General features: G+C 48.9%; 1 protein-coding gene across 2 annotated transcripts in view; it reads left to right on the top strand.

Annotated features, from left to right (window-relative positions):
• The window catches only part of LOC308248114 (serine/threonine-protein kinase PAK 6), a 59,910-nt gene that overhangs the window by 4,255 nt on the left and 34,187 nt on the right, over positions 1–21,468 (top strand). The window contains exon 1 of one of the 2 annotated variants that reach the window (XM_080668125.1): positions 20,601–21,331. The exons of the other annotated variant lie outside the window; for it this stretch is intronic. The gene's annotated coding sequence lies outside the window, so the exon portion shown is untranslated. Of the gene's footprint in view, positions 1–20,600; positions 21,332–21,468 lie in introns of those variants that run through there. 2 annotated transcript variants of the gene reach the window in all.

Below are 21,468 nucleotides of genomic sequence, written 5' to 3'. Positions count from 1 at the left end.
TTCCACACCACCCCAGCCGCTCCGGGCCTCTGGGCAGCGTGGGAAGGCAGAAAGGCTTCTCTGGCCAGAGCAAAGGCAGTGCCGGCAGCCAGGGGAAGGAAGGCCCATTCTTGCACGAATCTTCATGCATCGGGCCTCTAGTAAAAAAATAACTTTGAAGTATGGAATAATTTGTAAGAGAATAGTTCTAGATGAAGTAGTGAGCCCCCAAATGGAAGCATGAACTACACCTGGCCTTGGTGATAGGGGAAAAAATTGGTATAAAAGGGCACTGAAAATTATCTATTTCATATCTAAATATCAAAATTATCTAATATGACTCCATGCAGATGCCTGATTTTTTTTTAAAGCTCTAGTTGTCACTGTTACTGCTGTGACAGTAAAGATTGCTGGAAAGTAGAAAATTCTAAATATATCTCAACTAAAAATATTTAAGCATATATAGTTGAAGCACTGAAACATGACTTGGATATAGAAGATCCAAGTTAGAAATTCTTGCTCTTATCCAAAATAACATTTTCATGTGTACTTCACATACAACTGATGATGTAAAGTTACGTATCTGTATGGTCTGTGTAATTGAGCCCTTCAGCGCCTCTGCTTTCCTCATTGTTCAATCTACTGCTTTGCACAAAGTCATTACTCTGAGGCTGGACAATGAACCTAGATTCTTTCTTAGCATAAGCTTAGCTACAGTCTAGTAAATTCTTCAGCAACCTTGACAGCACGGCTGACAAACCACTGCTCTCTGGAGAAAGCTTTATTTCTGAAAGTCCACTCAGAGGAGAGGAGGAGAATCTGAGGAAGCTACTTACTAGAGAACTTGCAACTGTTTTGCCACCTCTCCCTCCATTTCCCATCCCTCCAACTCCAGGCCTTCTTTGTAGAGGAGAGAAAACAGTACCTGATCAGTTAGGATATCTTAGCATAAGCATAAAACCGCAAAGCGGGCACATTTTCATTTCTCGTATATTTTATGCTTGTTTGTCTTGGGAGAAAGAAGCCTGTGATTTTTGGCAGAAGGTTCAAATAATTCTTATTTCTTGTCTCACTAAGGCAAGAATAGCATAATGAGGACCTGGAAGAAAAATAAACATCTGAAAAGACAGGATTTTCACTTTAGTTTGAAAAGAGGCCATGGAATATATAGTGCCTCACCATTCACAAAGTGTGCATCCACCAACCTTCTACCACTGAAAGCCTGTGTCCTCCTGTGCCTGTTGTATAAGAACCTTCCAGTTACAGTGCTCTCACTGATGCCAGACCTGAGGCTGGAAATAAAACGGTTTCCTATAACAGCTGGACTTTAGACTGTTAGTTGAGCTATTACCTCAAGGTAGATAAGAAAGCCTTTCAGATGGTTAACACTGGCTCTTTGAAATTAATCTCCTTATTGTATTTAGGCTAAAGTTTTTAAGCGAAGAAGTGCTTCTTTTCTGTTACATCCGAAAATGAGAAATTATTCATCCAACTCTTTCTAGTATGTTAAAATTTGCTTTCAATCTGGCTCCTAAAGTTAAGACTTGTGAGAAAAGTACATTTAAAAAAATTTTTTTTAATATAACGAACTTCAACCTTAATGATGTTCATGGTTCCACCAAAGACGCAAGAAGCCATGACTAGAATAGGATGGAGGTGGCATTTCAAATCTGTAGGTATTTCTTTCCGCGTCCAGCGCGGCTAGAGAGCGGGTCCAATTCCTGAGTAGGGGCGGCTGGGGATTGAGAAATGAAAGAAAGAAAGAGACAAGACACAAAATAGAAGGAAAAAGCTGGGAACCAAGTGGGACCACTGCCCTCTTCTGCTGGAGAGACAATGACCCAGAGCTAATCCATTTATATCCCAAATACCAGGAAGTTTCACCAAAAGGTCAGGACAAAAGGAGATTATTTGCATTCTTGAGTAGGCCTGAGCATTCCTGGTGCTTGACTGGATTTACATATCAAAACACTCACCTGGACAAAGGTAAGAGTCAGTGCTGATAACACATCTGCCTTTTTGGTAAATGTGTATCCAAGACACGCTTTGCCTGTCGCCTTGGGTTCAGCTGACAATAATTAAAGAATGCCCATGTGCCTTCCCAGGCGCTGTCTACACAAATCAGTGTGGGGAGAGATGGATTAGTTCATAACTGCTGTGGAAGCAATGGTTTGGAGTTTGAACTCTCTCATCAGTGCCACCACTAGTGTGTGCAGTACCTCTGTACAAAGTAGAGGAGGGCCCTTCCTCTAGTGGGCTCTGCCTCTCAGTGCACTGTTGCTCAGCTGATTTCAGACGCTGCTCAGCCTGGTGTTCTTGTGCATTGAGTAAGTTCCATAGCTATGCACTGTGGCCTTTGCCTATTTTACTGCTTACCCACAAAACAATTTTAGATAGATCAAAAATGTTAATATAAAAAATGAAAATATAAAATACTAGATGACTTCATAATCTTGTCTGTGTAACATAAAACTAAGATATAAACAAGAAGATTGCTGTATTACTATAGTAGATAAACAAAATCTAACATGGCCACTTATCTCTCCCCTGAAAAACAAGAAAAAACACGCCATAAATTCAAAGCAGGAAAAATTACTTAAAACATATACTTGCATCATCTTTCACTTGGATTGTCTCAAGGTCTCGTAACTGTCTCAGTATTTCCCCCACCTACCTCCAGTCATATATGAACCCTCCAGTAGTTTCCCCTCTCACACAGCACATCTGAAGACCTATCACCCTGACAACGCCCTACCAGATCTGACCTCGCTGTTTCCTAACCTCTGTCCTGACTCCTGTTTTCCTTGTTCACTCCAGTCTGCCCACCTGCTTGCTGCTCCTCAAACATGCCAACTAGTTTCTCTCTTTATGGCCTGTTTGCTTTGCCATTTCTCCTACCTGGAATGTCTTCTCCTGGGTTTTCACATCAATTACTCCCTTATTTCCCTTCATGTGTCTTCTCAAATATCCATTTTATCAGAGGTCTTCCCTGGCCATTCTGTAAAAAACAGCATCCCCAGACACACTGCTATCACCTTCTATCCTTCTTTACTCTCTATACTAGTATATATTTCTTTTCTTGTATCCCACTACAGTCAAATCTCATTTTTGAATGTCTCCCATCTTGAGCAAGAACAATGTTCTTGACCAAGTTAACAGACAAAAATGTCTTGGGCCAAAACTTCAGTTTTCAACCTGACAACCCTTTCATGCTGATATCTCAGCATGACAAAAAGCATTAAGCTTTTTGGAGAGAGTGCTTTTGTTGTGGGTGATTAGCACTATTTTAAAACATAAAGAGGCCATCAAGAGTGCTAATATTGCTAAGGGTGTGAAAGTGCTCACAAAACAGCAACCACAGGCAAATGAATAGTTAGAAAAGCTTGTTGATTGGATAAAGGAAAAGCATTTAGCCAGTGATAGCATTTCGCAGGCAGTGATATATGAAAAATTCCTTTGGGCTATTAGGGAATGGTTCTACAAATTCAAGAAAAGAAATTTTTAAGAAAAGACATATACTGTATATAAGAAAGGTTTGAAATAGAATCAATTTGGGGGTCTGGAATGGATTAATTCAACTTACATTATTTCTAATGATTCAGTTTTATAACAAATTGTTTCTCAGCCTTCTGGAATGAATTAAGCTCGAGAAACGAGGTTCCACTGTATTAAAATTTAAGCTCCTAAGGGCAGGAATTTTGTTTCCTGTAAAAATGCAACATACCTGAAATTTTCATCATTTACATAGTTAATAGTTGAAAATTGTGTTTGAGGATGAGGAGAACAAATTTAGTAGATTATTGGGTGATTTGTCTATTTTTATTAAATGTAAATATTTATTTCCTTCAGTTGATAAAGTTTCCTAATATTTATCTTAAACCTTGGCACAGGTGGTCAAAGATAAAGCATTGTCTGTAATCACTGTCCTCCCTGCTTCTAAGGCTCATTATTCCCAAAAGGATAATCAATATGACAGATCCTGGGAAAATAGGAGTCCTGGAACTAATACAGAAATGATGTCAGACTGTTTTGGGGGGTTTTTTTTGTAGACTGGGGTGCCTTGGCATTGCTACTGGAGGCCAGTCTTCCAATTTGGCATTGAGCCCATAGAGATGGCAGAGCCTGAGTTAGGCTTTGAAAGGTGAGTTGCAGGCATTTTCAGCTTATGTTTGAAAAAAAGCTGAGGAGGAAACGTTATTGCCTTTAGGGAGAGTGTATTGTTAGGTCGCTGAAGGAGGAAGGCACGAGGCCAGAGAGTGGTGAGGGATTATGAATTTATTTGATCATCCGCACACCGGGTGGCTGAGCCTAGATGGCTCCAGCACCCAATGAGAGGAGTCATCGACTTTTAAAGGACTTTTGGTGGGCGGGATTTTTCTGGGCGGAGACTTCTTTATGCATACCCTGAGGGAAGAGAATGGAATGTGGTCACCACAGGTGAAAAGTGGTCTTCAGCAAAGGGAATGTCCATAGTGAAGTGACCTGAAAAGCCAGTTCCCGGGGGAAGGGTATCAACTCAATTGCTCTATCAAACCTAACATGTAAAGTGATGGAGAGAGGAAAGAATGAAGGCTTTTACTTTTCAATTTGTACATTTCTGCACATGTTATGTGTATTTTATGTCTATAGGATAATCCAGACTAAGAAATTATGGGCCATGGTTTTGTCATCTTTTCCCTTATTTACATTTAAAAAATAAAAGCCTAGTGAATGTTTTTTGGTTTGTTTTTTTTTTTATGAGAAATGTGACTCTTTATTACCCAAATATAAAAGCAAGATTAATTTGAAATTAAAATGAGAAACTGAAAATAATTTTAAATCATTGAGGATGATATAAGCTAAACTTTTTAGTATGCTAAAAATTCATATGTGATCAAATGTTTTGTAATGTTTCTATTCAAGATATGCTTTGTAAAATTACCACCTTCCTACTATTACAACTTCCTATGTCTGAAGGGATTGAATTATATAAAGCTCAACTTTTTTTCAGAACAAATATATTTTTTGGCTTTCATATAAAAACTTGACATTGTATGATTAAGAAAGGAACAAACAGAGATGAACTTAGGCTAAACTTCTATAAACATACTTTTTCCCATCAGAGCATTCTGCTTTAAGTAATCTTGCTCTTGTACAGGCTCCTGTGGCAAACTTTTGGCTGCTAAACATTATTGTCCCATAAGTTCAGATTTCTCTCCACAGGAAATAGTGGTTGCCCAATCAAAGTACTAGTTTTCAAACCCCATGTGAGCAAAGGACGTCTTCTCAACTTTATATACTCCCAGAAATTAGCACATAGTTCTCAAAAATAAGTAGTGAATTTAAATGTTGGAAATGTGCAGCAATGAGTTTTAAAAAATGTATATTAGAGCCTTGGGGAGGGGGGGGGGTGGAATCTATCCTAGGCTCTAAATGTGCCTGGTATGGCAATCTCATTTTCATATCTCTTGTGTCACTTCATGTATGTTTCTTTAACCTTCAGTTGTCATTTGCTGCTGACCTTATGTCGTGCTACACTTCATTGTCCTGTTTACTCTTTTCAGAATTAAATATTTTAGCCTCACATTTATTTGAAACCGTTATATGAATCAGTGTATGCTGCAGTTTCAAAGTGGTTTAATCTTACTGGCCTGGTCATGTGATGCATTTTATTTAATTGTTTCAGTCCTGCAATTAGCAAAGTGAGGATGGCATTTCATAAAACAGATACCCATTAAAATCTGTGAACAAAAGGATGAGTATACATTTACTTGTGTGTTTTTTCTTTATTTTTTTTCCCATCACCATTTATCCCCCTTTACCCTCTTCCCATTTACTTGTTTGATTTTGCATTTTTCAAACAAAATTGTAAAAGAAATTTGGTAACACTAGAATCCTATCTAATAAAAAAGAGTAATATGCAAATTAACCATCACTCTGCTACACCCACAAGCCACACCCACAAGCCAGTCAGGAGCAAGTATGCAAATTAACCCAACCAAGATGGCTGGAGCCACCGAGAGAGCAGGAGGGAGGCTTGGGTTTCCCCAGCAATGGAGGAAGCCAAGCTTTCCGCCTGCCCTTGCTGGCCCAGGCCTCCGCTTAAGGCTACAAAGTTTCAATTATAGAAGATAAATAAATCCCAACAAAAATGGCAACAGCCACAGAGCTGGAGAGAGCAGGAGGCTAGGGTTGCCCCTGGTGATGGAGGAAGCCAAGCTTCTGCAGCCCTGGCCTGCTTTGGCCTCCACTTAAGGCTACAAAGTTTCAACTGTAGAAGATAAATCCCAGATCCCAGGGCCTCCGCTTGGGTCGCCGGGGGGCATGGCCGGCCTGCAAACCATCACAGGCCCCTCGCCCAGGCCACCCCATGCCCAAAGGGAATCCCCACCCTGATTCAGGACACCCTTCAGGGCAAACCAGCTGGCCCCCACCCATGCACCAGGCCTCTATCCTATCTAATAAAAGAGTAATATGCAGATTGACCATCACTCCAACACACAAGATGGCTGCCCCCATGTGGACACAAGATGGTTGCAACAAGATGGCCAGCAGTGGAGGGCAGTTGGGAGGGACCAGGCCTGCAAGGGAGGGCAGTTGTGGGAGACCAGGCCAGCAGGGGAGGGCAGTTGGGAGGGACCAGGCCTGCAAGGGAGGGCAGTTGGGGGCAATCAAGCCTGCAGGAGAGGGAAGTTGGGGGCAAACAGGCTGGCAGGGGAGCAGTTAGACATCAATCAGGCTGGCAGGGGAGTGGTAAGGGGGTGATCAGGCTGGCAGGCAGAAGCGGTTAGGGGCAATCAGGAAGGCAGGCAGGCGAGCAGCCGGGATCAGGCCTAAATGGGCAGTTGGACATCCCTCGAGGGGTCCCAGATTGGAGAGGGTGCAGGCTGGGCTGAGGGACATCCCCCCCCCCCCGTGCACGAATTTCGTGCACTGGGCCTCTAGTAAAGTAATAAAAATATTGAAAAGGATGACACATGAAGATTGGATCATTTAAGGAAATGGATAGCGAAGGATGAGTGTGTATGTGGTACAGTGAAGGAATCCCCGTGAATCCAGGGGTCAGGTGGGCAGAAACGTGAGCTAGGTAGAGTAGACAAAAGTTAACTAGCATTGCTAGGAGAGATTCCAGGTCAGCTGTACCCTGTCATTGAACAGATAAAAAGGCCATTTGCTTAGGACTCACCCAGTCAGGTACATCCCACCATGTAGACCAGAGGTCGAGGTTCCATGTTGTATAGACCACTGAGGGCAGCCCATAATGCCTACCTTTACCATTCCCCTACTACATTATTAGTTGCCTGGGAAAGGTACATGTACATGCCTTACCTCTAACTCAAATGAGCTCTTTGGGAGAAGATCTGTGTCTTTCTATACCTAGTTATAACTTGCATGTAGTGCTCACATTATAGGACATCAACTTCACAGGCCTAGGAACTCCTAGAACCTCCTCCATATTGAGGTGGCTCCCTGCCTATAGTACCAAACCAAACACTAGCATAGTGGTTACAGATACTCTCTGGAAACCAGAATGCCTGGGTTTGAATCCTGGCTGTGTGGCATTGAACAAGTTACTTCCTCTGCACCAATCTTCCTGTATAAAAGGAACCTGAGTGCCTATTTTACAGAGTATGGAGAACTAAAGCTTTTAGTATAGATACTTGTAGATGCTTGTACTGATTTAGTTCTGATGTTTAAATGGTCTAAAGTTCTCTGGAAACCTCTCAAGCACATTGGGATCCCAGTTAGTTGATTGGAGCCTCACTGTCTTGGATTAATTTACAGTACAGAGTATAGCTAAATCTGTTAACATAATGAAGATAAATGAAAGAAATGTATTCTGTAACTTTAAGGATAAGGCAAAACAATGTGTTTCTGTTGGGAGTTATCTTCAGGGAACCAAATATTTGTATAGTCCCAAGACAGTCTCGAGATCAGGCAAGTACCAAGCTATCAGAAAGGTCTATCTGGTCCCCAATCTTTAGTCTCAATGTCATTCCAACCCAAAGAGTCTCTGGCTTACAGCCTCTGCTGCTTCTGTGCCATGTTCACAACACAGGAATCTTGAAAAGACTGCCCCTGCTCCCGGTTGCTCTGATGGATCAGGCTGAGTCTTGCTGCTCACATTGGTGGGAAACAGGCTGCGGGTCCCTTCTCTAGCCACCTACAGACACATCTTACTCCTCTCCTCTCTCTCCCATATCAGAGGAACAAATTTCTAGCTTGGGGAGCAGGGCCCTACTCAAGCCAAGATATTTAGTCTCTTCCTGAGACTTCCTTGTAGAGCTTGGAACTATTTCTACTTTCTACTCTGCTACATCCCTGTCCTGAGCCAATGGATAAAAGGTGTCCACTGCGTAATAGGAAAGAGGAGGCACAGGAAGCCCTATAGACTTGATTCAGGAACTGGAAAACCTCATACCCTCCATCTGCTCCTTACTAGCTGCTTGATCTGGGCAGGTCAATCTGCCATGTTTAAACCAGTGCTGATGGTTCCTACCCCAAAAGGTTGTTGTGAGAATTAAAAACATGATATGGTGCCCTGGCCAGTGTGGGTCAGTCTGTGCACCAAAGGGTCATGGATTTGATTCCTGTCAGGGTATCCAGGTTTGAGCCCTGGCCCTGGTGCATGCAGGAAGCAATCAGTCTCTCTCTCTGTACACACACACACACACACACACACACACACACACACACACACACACACGAGCAATATGCAAATTAACCGTCACTCCACTACACCCACAAGCCACACCCACCAGCCAATCAGGAGTGGGTATGCAAATTAACCCAACCAAGATGGCTGCAGGCACAGAGCAAGCAGGAGGCTTGGGTTTCCCCGGCAATGGAGGAAGCCAAGCTTTCCGCACACCCTGGCAGGCCCAGGCCTCCACTCAAGGCTACAAAGTTTCAATTATAGAAGATAAATAAAATCCCAACAAAAATGGCTGCGGCCACGGAGCTGGAGAAAGCAGGAGGCTTGGGTTTCCCTGGCAATGGAGGAAGCCAAGCTTTCCGCAGCGCTGGCCTGCCTTGGACTCTGATACAAAGTTTCAATGATAGAAGATAAATAAATCCCAACAAAAATGGTGGCAGCCACAGAGCTGGAGAGAGCAGGAGGCTTGAGTTACCCCTGACATTGGAGGAAGCCAAGCTTCCACAGCCCTGGCCTGCCTTGGCCTGTACTCAAGGCTACAAAGTTTCAATGATAGAAGACAAATAAATCCCAACAAAAATGCCTGCGGCCACGGAGCAAGCAGGAGGCTTGGTTCCGCTTAGGCTACAAAGTTTCAATTATAGAAGATAAATAAATCCCAGATACCAGGGCCTCCGCTTGGGTCCCCGGGGGGCATGGCCAGCCTGCAAACCATCACAGGCCCCTCGCCCAGGCCACCCCACGCCCAAAGGGAACCCCCACCCTGATCCGGGACACCCTTCAGGGCAAACGAGCCAGCCCTCACCCATGCACCAGGCCTCTATCTTATCTAATAAAAGAATAATATGCAGATTGACCATCACTCCAACACACAAGATGGCTGCCCCCATGTGGACACAAGATGGCTGCCACAAGATGGCCAGCAGGGGAGGGCAGTTGGGAGGGACCAGGCCTGCAAGGGAGGGCAGTTGTGGGAGATCAGGCCAGCAGGGGAGGGCAGTTAGGGGTGACTAGGCCTGCAGGGGAGGGCAGTTAGGGGTGACCAGGCCTGCAGGGGAGGGCAGTTAGGGGCAAACAGGCTGGCAGGGGAGCAGTTAGGCATCAATCAGGCTGGCAGGGGAGTGGTTAGGGGTGATCAAGCTGGCAGGCAGAAGCAGGGGCAATCAGGAAGGCAGGCAGGTGAGCAGTTGGGAGCCAGCAGTCCTGGATTGTGAGAGGGATGTCCGACTGCCTGTTTAGGCCTGATCCTACCGGGATCAGGCCTAAACAGGCAGTCGGACATCCCTCAAGGGGTCCCAGATTGGAGAGGGTGCAGGCTGGGCTGAGGTACACACCCCCCTGTGCATGAATTATGTGCACCCGGCCTCTATTACACACACACACACACACACACACACACACACACACACACACACTCACACACACTAGAGACCCAGCGCATGAAATTGTCGCCGCCACCCACCCCCATTCCTCATGGTTCCCCATTTGCCATCCAGCAATCAGAGCCTGCGGGCTTGGGGGGTGGGGTGGGGGAAGAGGGACAGAGAGGTGGTCAATGCAACTCATAGTGACTGGTCGAGCAGTCATTCTGATCATTGGGCTTATATAGGATATATCCTATCTAATAAAGAGGGAATATGCTAATTGACCATCACTCCATCACAGAGATGGCTGCACCCACAGCTGAGTCCAAGTTCCCATCAGGAGCCTTAACAAGCAATCAGCATGGACCTGAGGCTACTGCCCTCCCCTACCCCATGGGGCTTGATGGGACCTCAGGCTGTATCCCCGACCCAGCAAGGCTTGACAGGGGACCTCAGGCCGCACCCCCCCCACCCTGGTGTCAGGCTGGGGGACCTCAGGCTGCACCCCCTGCCCCAGTGCCAGGCCAGGGGACCTGAGGCCATGCCCCCCACCCTGTGGGGCTTTATGGGGAACCTCAAGGTGCGCTTCCTGTCCTGGTGCTGGGCTAGGGGACCTCAGGCTGCTCCCCCCACCCCAGCGCCAGGCTGGGGGACCTCAGTCCACACCCCCCGCCCGACGGGGCTTGACAGGGGACCTCAGGCCATGCCCCCCGCCCCAGCACCAGGCCAGGGGATCTGAGGCTGTGCCCCCTGCCTGGCTGGGCTTGACAGGGGACCCCAGGCCGTGCCCCCCACCCAGAGGGGCTTGATGGGGGAGCTCAAGGTGCACCCCCAGTGCTGAGTTGGGAGAACTCAGGCTGTGCCCCTGCCCAGCGGTGCTTGACGGGGCACCTGAGGCTACGCCCCCTTCTCGGTGCTGGGCCAGGGGACCTGAGGCTGCGCCTCCCCGCCTGGCGGGGCTTGATGGGGGACCTCAGGCCATGCCCCCCACCCAGAGGGTCTTGATGGGGGACCTCAGGCCATGCCCCCCACCCAGCGGGACTTGACAGGGGACCTCAGGCCATGCCCCCCACCCAGCGGGACTTGACAGGGGACCTCAGGCCATGCACCCCACCCAGCGGGGCTTGACAGGGGACCTCAGGCCATGCCCCCCACCCAGCGGGGCTTGACAGGAGACCTCAGGCCGTGCCCCCCACCCAGTGGGACTTGACAGGGGACCTCAGGCCATGCACCCCACCCAGCGGGGCTTGCCAGGGGACCTCAAGGTGCACCCCCAGTGCTGGGTCGGGAGAACTCAGGCCGCACCCCCCACCCAGAGGGGCTTGACAGGGGAGCTCAAGGTGCACCCCCGGTGCTGATTTGGGAGAACTCGGGCTGTGCCCCTGCCCAGCGGTGCTTGACAGGGGACCTGAGGCTGCGCCCCCTCCTGGTGCCGGGCCAGGGGACCTGAGGCTGCGTCCCCCCGCCTGGCAGGGCTTGATGAGGGACCTCAGGCCATGCCTCCTACCCAGAGGGTCTTGACAGGGGACCTCAAGGCACGCCCCCCGCCCTGGTCTGGGCTGGGGGACCTCAGGCCACACCCTGCATCCTGGCGCTGGGCCAGGGGACCTGAGGCTACGCCCCCTGCCCAGCAGGGTTTGACAAGGGTGGGACTGGCCAGGTCTGGATCTAGCCCAATTGGGGGAGGGGTGGCTGGGTCTGGGTCTCATGCGATTTTCAGGCGCATGTGGGTGGGCAGGGACTTGTCTCTGGGTCCCGTGGTGCACCCCAGACTCTGACAGAAAGGTTTTCATATACATTTTACTAATTTTCTTTCATCTCTGACACTTCTATTATAGAGAAAGTGCAAGTAGCAATATTAAATTATTTCCTCTAATTAATCCCCTTTTAATGTGCACAAATTTCGTGCACCAGGCCACTAGTGTTTACACACACACACACACACACACACACACACACACTGAGTGGCCAGATTATTATGATCTCTGAATGCATAATAATCTGGCCACTCAGTGTATATTCTATATAATAAAAGGCTAATATGAAAATTGTCTCCTCAACCAGGAGTTCGACCAGCAGGCAGGCCAGCCAACCGCCCATGTCCCCTCCCCCTGACCAGGCTGGCCGGACCCCACCCATGCACGAATTCATGCACTGGGCCTCTAATATATACTGAGTGGCCAGATTATTATGCATTCAAAGATCATAATAATCTGGCCACTCAGTGTGTGTGTGTGTGTGTGTGTGTGTGTGTGTGTGTGTGTGTGTGTGTGTGTATACACTAGTATTCATGCATGGAGGGGCAGGGGGTGGTCCCTCAGCCCAGCCTGCACCCAATCTGCGATCCCTTGGGGGATGGCTGGCAGTCGGACATCCCTCTCGCAATCCAGGACCGCTGGCTCCTAACCACTCACCTGCCTGCCTGCCTGATTGCCCCAACCTCTCTGCCTGCCAGCCTGATCGCCCCTAACTGCTCTCCCCTGCCGGCCTGATCGCCCCTTGTGCTGTGCTAGCACAGCCAGCTTCGGTGAGCCTGAGAGATGAAGGATTAAGAAAAGACAGACAAAAGAAGAAAGCTGGGGCTGGGTGGGACACTGCTCTCTCTCTGATGGAGAGTCAGCACAATGGCCTGCAAGCCAAGTCTTTATTTTATAGCCAGATCCCATGAGGCAAAGTAAGGGCGTGGTTACAACTTCTCGTGCGTTTTGAAACTACTCAATTACATGCACCTGATCAAGCTTTGTTTACCTGGTGCACCTCCCGCAGCTTATATCACTCAGCCACGTGGGACCACAGGTTCGGACCATAACCTGTCCAAACACTGTAGCCACTCTCCACAGCCCCTAACCGCTCTTTCCTGCCAGCCTGATCATGCCTAACCACCTCTGCCTCGGCCCCCACCACTGTGGCTTTGTCCGGAAGGATGTCTGGAAGATGTCCGGTCTAATTAGCATATTTCCCTTTTATTGGTATAGATGTATATATCTGCCCCAGCCTCCCTTTCTCCCTTCCACTCTAAAAATCAATGAAAAAAAAAATATCCTCAGGTGAGGATTAATACACACAAAAAAAAACATAATATGGTTGCCAAACATGAAACTTTCCTGGCTCATAGCAAGGAGCAGAGAGTCCTGTCTATCTCCTCAGCAGCCAGCCCAGAACTGGGCACATGGGAGGCAGGTGGAACTGGTGGAATCCATTGTGAAATCTAAACCACAATTGAAATGCCAAACATTGTCATTTAGTCAGGCCTCCAGCTACTACCCGTTGATGCCTTAATTTAACATGTCCATTTACCCCCTTCCAGGGCAGACAATATCTCTAAATGTGTCAAAGAAGGTTAGCCAATAAATATTTAGTAAGTTCTACTGGGGCTCCAGTAAGGATGTAGAGAAATATAAGGCATGCTTACTCCCTTCAGGAAGTTTATAATTTAGTTAGAGAAACAGGATATTACAGGTTAAAAGCCAAGACAATAAAGAGAAGTAGGTCAAAGGACATCTCAAAGTAAGCCAGGAGCGGGAGCCAAAGGAGAGGAGCAGGTGTGTCAGGACACTCAGCAGAATTGAGGGCCAATTGGGTTGGGGTGTCCTGGAAGCCATCGTGGTGTGACAGGGATTGGTGGTGGTTTGTATTAGGTCATCTTCACCTGCACAAAAAAAATCAGAAAATCCAAAATACTATAAGGAGTAAGAACCTCTGCTGTCTCACATAATAATGAGCCTGGTGTTCAGCAGCTCAGGAGAACCCAGTTGTTTCCACCGGTCTATCCTGCCCGCTCAGCATGTTGGCTTGTCTTCAGGCTGGTCCCCTTAGGGAACCACAGTTCCAAGCTCAACAACTTGGAGTAGCACAAGAAAACTTTCCAAAACCCTCCCAGCCAATTTCCCCTCATTTCTTGGCCATATTGTCACATGTCCTGACAAAAGGAAGGGAATTACCAAAATTGGTCCAAACTAATTAAGATTCACCCCTGGGACTGGTGTTAGGGGCCCTTCCCTGAGTACATAGGAAGGGGAAGAGTGTACATCCTAATACATGGGGTTTCTTCCAGCAAGTAAGAAGGGAGGTGAGCTTGCTTTAGAGAGGCAACCAGTAGTGTCTGCTGCATGGGTGGTGTTGGGAAGGAAAAAGGATTTGGTAGCAAAACAGCATCCTGGCCCTAGCCAGTTTGGCTCAGTGTTTAGAGCGTTGGCCCGTGGACTAAAGGGTCACGGATTCTATTCCGGTCAAAGGCACGTACCTTACCTCAGTTGCAGGCTCGATCCCGTCCCAGTCGAGGTGCATGCCGGAGGCAAGCAATTGTGTGTCTCCCACATCGATGTTTTTCTCTGTCTCTCCCCCTCTCTCCCATTCTCTCTAGAATCAATGAAAAATATATCCTCTGATGAGGATTAACATCAACAAAAGTATAGCATCCTGGACTCTGAAACAGATTCTAAAGCCCTATCCTGATAGTGACCTGAGCAAGTGAGTTAACTTCAGGAAGCCTTAGTTTCCTCATTTCTGAATCGGGATAATAGTTTCTACTTAGATTGTAAATTATATGAGGACAGGGACTTGAGCTTTGTGCCTAGCAAGTACTCAATCCAATCCATTCATTGAATGGATTCATTCATTGGGTTAGTTGAGGATTTAATGAGTTAATAATGTATGGTAAGGGTTTAGCACACTACATAGCCTATGTGTTCAAGAAAGTTAGCTTTTAGCCAGTCATTTAGAGACATCACGAACCCTCCACCTGTGTCCATTCGCTGCTTTGCAGCACCTGTGCTGCCAGATTTATCACTAGTCCTTGCTCATGGCGAAATGAGGCGTGTTAAGGAGACTGCTCCTGGTAGACTAGGACTGGGATGGCAAAGACCCCTCACATCCTCTGCTGAAGAGAGGACACACTTGTGATCCAGCCCTGGGACTCTGCAGTGTGTAACTCTGCTCTGACAAGTTTCTGAGCCGCCCCTCACATTGCTATTAATGCCTCAGGGTCAAACTCCTAGCGGACAGGGATGCCCATTTCACTTTTCTTTTTCATCCTGTCTCAGCGACAGCCTAGCCAGTCCCACCTTTTCCGTGCTCTGACAGAGGTGGGTCAACTCGCCCACAGAGGCTGCTCCCAGGAAAGGCTGGTCCCTAGGAAAGGCCTGCTCCCGGACACCGAACTGGGCAGTGAGTGCTGGCCCCCTCCTAAAGTCTAAAGGCCTGCACAGTCCCACAGAGACAAAAGCCATCGGAGGCAGCACGCCCCGTTTCCCTTCTGCAGCACTCAGCCCATCAGAGCAGGTGTGGTCAGACCCCAACTGCGTGCTCCCTTCAGGCATCTGTGCAGTGTCACCCACCAACAGTCGAGCCAGAGCTGTCCCAGGAGTGCCTGCCTCAGCCACAGGGGTCACAGGGAGAGCTAGGGCAATACTCTGAGCCTGATTCCTCATCTGTACAAATGGGGATAATAACATTGACCTTTGGTGTTCTGAGGCTTCAATGAACTAACAGGTGGAAAGGTCCTAGCCATACTATGCTGGCACATGCCAAATATTTCATAAACAAGCCCCCGAGTACCCGAGCTGCCAGGCGTCATGGGCTGGGACCCTGAGGAGGCCCCAGGACAAGCATCTTCCCAGAGGCTGTGCCAAAGGAGGGGAGGAGCCTCTGGCTAGAGGCTGAGTGAGGGATGCCGTTGCAGGCCAGGCTGAGGAACACCCCCCCACCCCCCGCCGACCGCCCCGTACCCCCGTGCACGAATTTCATGCACTGGGCCTCTAGTAGTTCATAAAAGTGTTTTCAGCTGCTGCCACCCCATCTCACAAAACCAAGTATTTTCACACTTCCATTCACCCCTGGGAAAGGATCCCATTACTTGAAGCATACTGTTTCTCCTGAGGGGAAACTCTGGAAGTCAACAGCAGAACCCCTAGCTGGGGTCACCCCTAATGCTGATGAGATTCTGGTCTGTGCTCCCCTCTCTCATGCCCCCTATAGCACTGTGATGGACTGGGCAACATGGGAAGACCACTCTGACCCTCCCTTCTCTGGGTGTCTCCCCGCGGACCATGCCACTGCCACGCTCTCTTCTGGCTTCCTCCAGGTGCCCCAGAGGCATGGGGGATGCTAAACCAGCTTTTCAGGACATAAGCCCTGTTTCCTGTCAGACAGCACTATGGTCCCTTCGCCTCCTCCCGCTGCCCTGCCCCTTGGTCCACGCAGGTTCTGCAGCCTAGACGAGGCTATTGGAATACCTCCAGGTTCCCTCTTGGCTTTTAGGCAGAGGGCCAGCCTTGGGCCTTCTGATCAAGGCCAGAGTGGCAGCAGCCTGGCAGCAGGGCTGTTGGTTGTGACTCCTCCCAGGCTTTTCCAATGTGCTCTAGTTAAAGAAACGAGTTCCTGGAGAAATCCCCCAACCTGCAGCCCAGTAGGCACTCCTATTCCATGGAGCATGAGAGAAGCCCCCCTGCCAGCCATCCCCCACACAGCTGGCCCTGCCCCCAGGGCACTTCATTACCCTGGGCTCTCACGCCTGCGTGCATACACACTGGATGGAAGGAGGAACAGGACCAGAGGAGCGGGCACAGAAGGTACCCAGAGTATATCTGACTAGGCTCGTAAGCATCCTTCCTACTGGACCTCCAGGACTTGACCTGGTCGTCCTCCCTTTTGCTACCAACACTGCGGAGGCTGGGTGGGTGCCCTGGAGGCATCTGCTCCCAGGCACCCCACCTGCCATGCAGGAAGCCATTTGGGAAAATCTCTTGGAGATGAGGCACCTGCCTCTGGCCTGGCTCTCCTGGAGGCCCAGGGCTGAGGGACACTTCTGAGTTAACAGCAGCCGTGGAGTGCAGGACGTGCCTCCAGTGACAACACCTGCTCATTAATCCAAGGCTTTCTCTCTGGAGCCTGCCCTGGCTTGGATGGTAGGAGGTGAAGGCAAGTAGAATCTTCCTCCCTTCCTGGCCCTGAGGTGTGAGGTGTTGACGAGTGTAGGCAGGTGGAGACAGGCCCACTCAGCCATCAGAAAACCTGTGTAAGGCACCCTCTATCCATGCAGCACAAGAAGGTGGGGAGTGTGTAGAAGAATCTAAAGATCTAGAAAAATGTGGCAGTGAAAGGGAATTTTTCCCACATGCTAGAACCCTAGACTTTGTTCTGAAACTTCATTCTTTGGGAAAACCTATGAAGCATTAGTTCAGGCAAATTTTAGGACTTCATTGTTACATGGCCTTTCTAAACATATCTCCAGATGATTCTTTTAAAACCATGCAGTAAGACATCGTTAATGTGGGCAATCATTCCAGTTGAACCTGACTCACTGAAACGGTGCAGATGAGGCAAGTTGTTTTTGAGGCTGTAAGTATATATTCATTTTCAAAAACAAAAGAGCTTCAAGTGAAAGCCTTTATTAAGAAATTGTTGCCCTAGCCCCATGGTCAGCAAACTGTGGCTCGCGAGCCACATGAGGCTCTTTGGCCCCTTGAGTGTGGCTCTTCCACAAAATACCATGGCCTGGGTGAGTCTATTTTGAAGAAGTGGTGTTAGAAGAAGTTTAAGTTTAAAAAATTTGGCTCTCAAAAGAAATTTCAATCGTTGTACTGTTGATATTTGGCTCTGTTGACTAATGAGTTTGCTGACCACTGCCCTAGCTGGTTTGGCTCAGTGGATAGAGCATCAGCCTGTGGATCGAAGGGTCCCAGTTTCAATTCCAGTCAAGGGCACATACCTCAATGTGTTTCTCTCACATCGATATTTCTCTCTGTCTTTCCCTCTCTCTTCCACTCTCTAAAAATCAATGAAGAAATACCCTTGGGTGAGGATTTAAAAATAAAAATAAGAAAGTAAAAAAGGAAGAAAGGAATTATAAGGACATCACGTGGCTGATTTGCATTGCTGCAACCTAGAGAGCCAAGATTCAAAGGCAGAAATGCCTGTGGTGACATCGCCACTGCTGCCTTGACTAAATTACCTGTGTGGACAGCAAAGGGAACAACAGGCCTGTAGGAGGGAAAACCAAGTTCCAGTCCTGACTCTGCCTCCTATGTCCAATATGGCTTTGCTGAGTCACCTAATCTCTGGCTTGGAGTTTTCTCACCTGGAAAGGGGGTGGGGCTGATGAACTTAGAATTCCTCTCAGCACCGTAATTCACCAAATTCCCAGTAGGGGTGGCCAGAGCACTGAACCTCTTCAGATGTTCATTCATTCATTCAACAAAGATGCTCATTTGCATGAGCATCTCCTTTATGCCAAGCACCATGCTGGGATTCCTGCCCTAGAGCACTCACAACCTACTGAGCAGAGAGGTGAGTGAGTCCACTGGGCTAAAGAAGGGCACAGGGCACACCACGGGCCCAGGAGCAACAGGCAGTCAAGCTTCGCAGGGTTTTCTCCAAAGGCTGGCAGATCGCACACTCCCCTTTCTACAACCTGTGAAAGAAATGGATCTCAGTTTGCAGATATTTTCACCAAATCAAGAAGTCATGCAACATTATAGAGCAGAGGAATGAGACTGTCAGGCCATCAGTTTTCAGAGGTCCATTGCCACAACCTGCACGGCTGGTTTCAGGATCTGAAGGAGGGGCCGACGCACAAATGAAAATGCACAAGAAATAATGCACAAGGGATTTAGAAGGCATTGGGAGCCAGGTGGAGCCTCTTTCTTGAAGAGACTTCTGGCCTGGTCTGCTATTTATTTACTTGAATACACATTTGCCCTTTAGCAATGCATACAGGCATATCAAAGGTAAAGTTAGGTAAACAGTAAAAGGATTATCAGGTTAGGGTATTGCCTTGAGCCACCTCTATCTCAACAGAACAATCGACCTTAGCACTGACACCCAAGGTCCATCGGCCTTCCACGTTCCTTGGTGACAGTATTGGCAAGTGGTGGCTTCCTGCAGTCCATGAAGACAAGAACACAGGAATCAACAATTACAGATTATGACACTCAGAAACTTAAAATTATTAGAAAAAGTGCCAAAGATGCTGTGGTGACCTTTGGCTGGTTTGGGGCCTCCAGCACACTTTCCTTTAGAAACAGCACCCTAATCTTCACCACATGTGTCTAGTGACAGAAGCACTGTGCCCAGGCTACCCTCCCCACCACCAAAGGTGGATACATGACCTGAGGCGGCCAACCAGATGCACCCTGCTCTGGGACTAGGTGTGGAGGTGCACTAGGTAGAGCGTGTGGTGGGAGCACTTCCGTCCAGGTCAATCCTGATGCCTAGAGACCTTGGGGCTGCCCTGGCTTCTGTCCTAACCTGATGCTCCAGACTTCTCATCAGTGCTAGAAATTAGTTACCTGATGGCTATAAAAAAAACTCTTTCTTGCTCAAAATGGAGTTAAGGTGGATTCCATGGCTGGTAGTTGGAGGACCTGACTAATTGAAGTTTTTGTGATTAATGCCATGTGCTCCAATACTGTGCAGTTCAATCAAAATGTCTATGTATTCAGCTTGAGACCTTTGCACAGGAGGTGACTGAGGTCACGGTTTTGGAAGATTAATCTGCCACCAGTTGGTAGGTGGATAAGAATGAGCAACGAGCAACACAGTCATGACAGCTAAGAAGAAAATTCATGTTTATTGAGCTCTCGGGATGAGTGGTCCCTGTGCCAGGAGCTTTGTTCATTTAATTCCCACAATCCTGGAAGGTGGGCAAAATCACCCCCATTTTATGTATAAGGAAATTGAGTTTAGTTGGTTAAATAACATGCCGAGGTCACTTGGTTGATGGACAGCAGAGCTGGGACTTGAAGTCAGGACAGTGAGAACTCATAGCCTGGGCTTTTAACCAAACACCACGTTGCTTTACTATGGAAGAAAATGTATGAGTTTTCAAAAATAATATGAGCAGCCTACCGCCACCTCGGAAATAAGGGCCAGCTTCCCATCTGTCAGCAACAGTTGGCCCTGGGAGCAGGAGCTGGCCGGTCAGGGGTCAGGGTGGCACCTGCAATGAAGCAGCAGGGTGTTGGGCTCCGCGGTGAGCTTTTCCAGGTTGACAGTCAAAGCCACAGAGAGGATAGTGTTCCAACCGAGTGTGGTAAGTGGGGAGAGAGGGTTAGGGAGTCAAAACTGGAGCTTGGGCACCCACAGCTGGATACTGGGAGAAGTAAAGGAGGCGGGAGGCTGGGAGAGAGAGAGGGCACCTCGGCAGGCCGGGCTCCACCTGGCGCGCTCAGGGTAGCTGACCGGTAGGCGCATGCGCAGAAGAACTCAAGATACTCACCTGCACACACCCTGGTTTCTGATGGGGGGAGGGGAGGCATGATTCGTATGGGGCGGTTGAGTGGCTGGTTTCACTGGTCCCTGCAAACCCAGGACGCCAGCGTTCACACTGCCCAGCACCCCCAGTGTGCCATTCACCGCAAAACCAGCTGAGACCCGGAAAGGGGAGCTCAGCCCAGCTGTGGTCAGGGCCAGCCAGGTCTGAATCTCGCAGCGCTGCGGGGGTGGGGAGCCTGGGAGGTCTGGCTGGGGGGGCTGAAGGAGGCGCCCACTGATTCCGGCAGGCAGCTCTTCCTCTCCCTCCCGCTCAGTAAAGGAAGGCAGGGGAAAACGCTTTTATAAATAGCTCCAGCCCCAGCTGATTTGTAAATTCAGTGGGTTTTTTTGTGTCAATGACATCACTCTCCTCCCCATGGCAACACTCGACGATATCAAAATTGCCAAGCAACGTTGGAGCAGGTTGCTGCCTGAGGATTTAATGGAGAAATCCCAAAGTGAGCCGGGGCGCGCTGTGGAGGAGGGGCGCGCCGTGGCGGGGAAGGAAGCTGGAGCCCGCCGCCCGCGCCGCCTGCCCGGCAGCCCTGCGCCCGCGGGAGCTCCCGGGCCACGCTCCCTTTCATAGCTGTGGACAGCAGGTGGGGGAGGGGCTGCTCCCTGCCTGATATGCCGGGAGCTGGGAGCAGCCATCCAGGTGACTAAGCTGGCCCACTGGCTCTGAATCACCTGCTGGCCCGGAGGTTTCTTTCTTCTCTTTTGCATCTGATTATTTTGGGAGCTGGAAACTTGGAGCTGCATCTGAGTCCCGCCCCTTCTAGCCTCCCCTCCCTACCTTGGGCTCCGAGGAAGATGGGACCTGCTGAGACTCTGCCACTCCTTCCTACGGTTATAGAAGACGCTGTGGGGGCCGGAAGTGCCATGGGAGAGACGCCAGCCAAAGTGCAATAGCAGATATGGTGATCAGGCTGCCTTGTCCTCCAGAGGTGCCGGGAGAGAAGGGGAGTCTGGTCCATGCCGACTGGATTCCTCCCGGGCTGGCTTTGAACTCACCTCCCACGAGATATTTCTGTAAATGAGTGGCTTCTAGGGTCAGAGTGGCATTTGGAGAGCGAGACTGGATTGGCTAGGCCGACCTGGGCAGGTAGGTGCCTCTGTGCTGGGTGTGGCCCCACGTGTGTGAGAGAGTGTGTGTTGTCCCAGGGCTGAGGACAGCAGGGGGTCCACAGAGAGCTGAGGATGCAGGATTTGGCAGCAGCTGGTCCTCACTGATGCTGGGCC

This window comes from Plecotus auritus (assembly GCF_963455305.1).
Source record: "Plecotus auritus genome assembly, chromosome: 1".
In the NCBI taxonomy this organism is placed as follows: domain Eukaryota; kingdom Metazoa; phylum Chordata; class Mammalia; order Chiroptera; family Vespertilionidae; genus Plecotus; species Plecotus auritus.
Note: the sequence above shows the minus strand (reverse complement) of the source record. Positions and strands in the feature narration are given on the sequence as shown.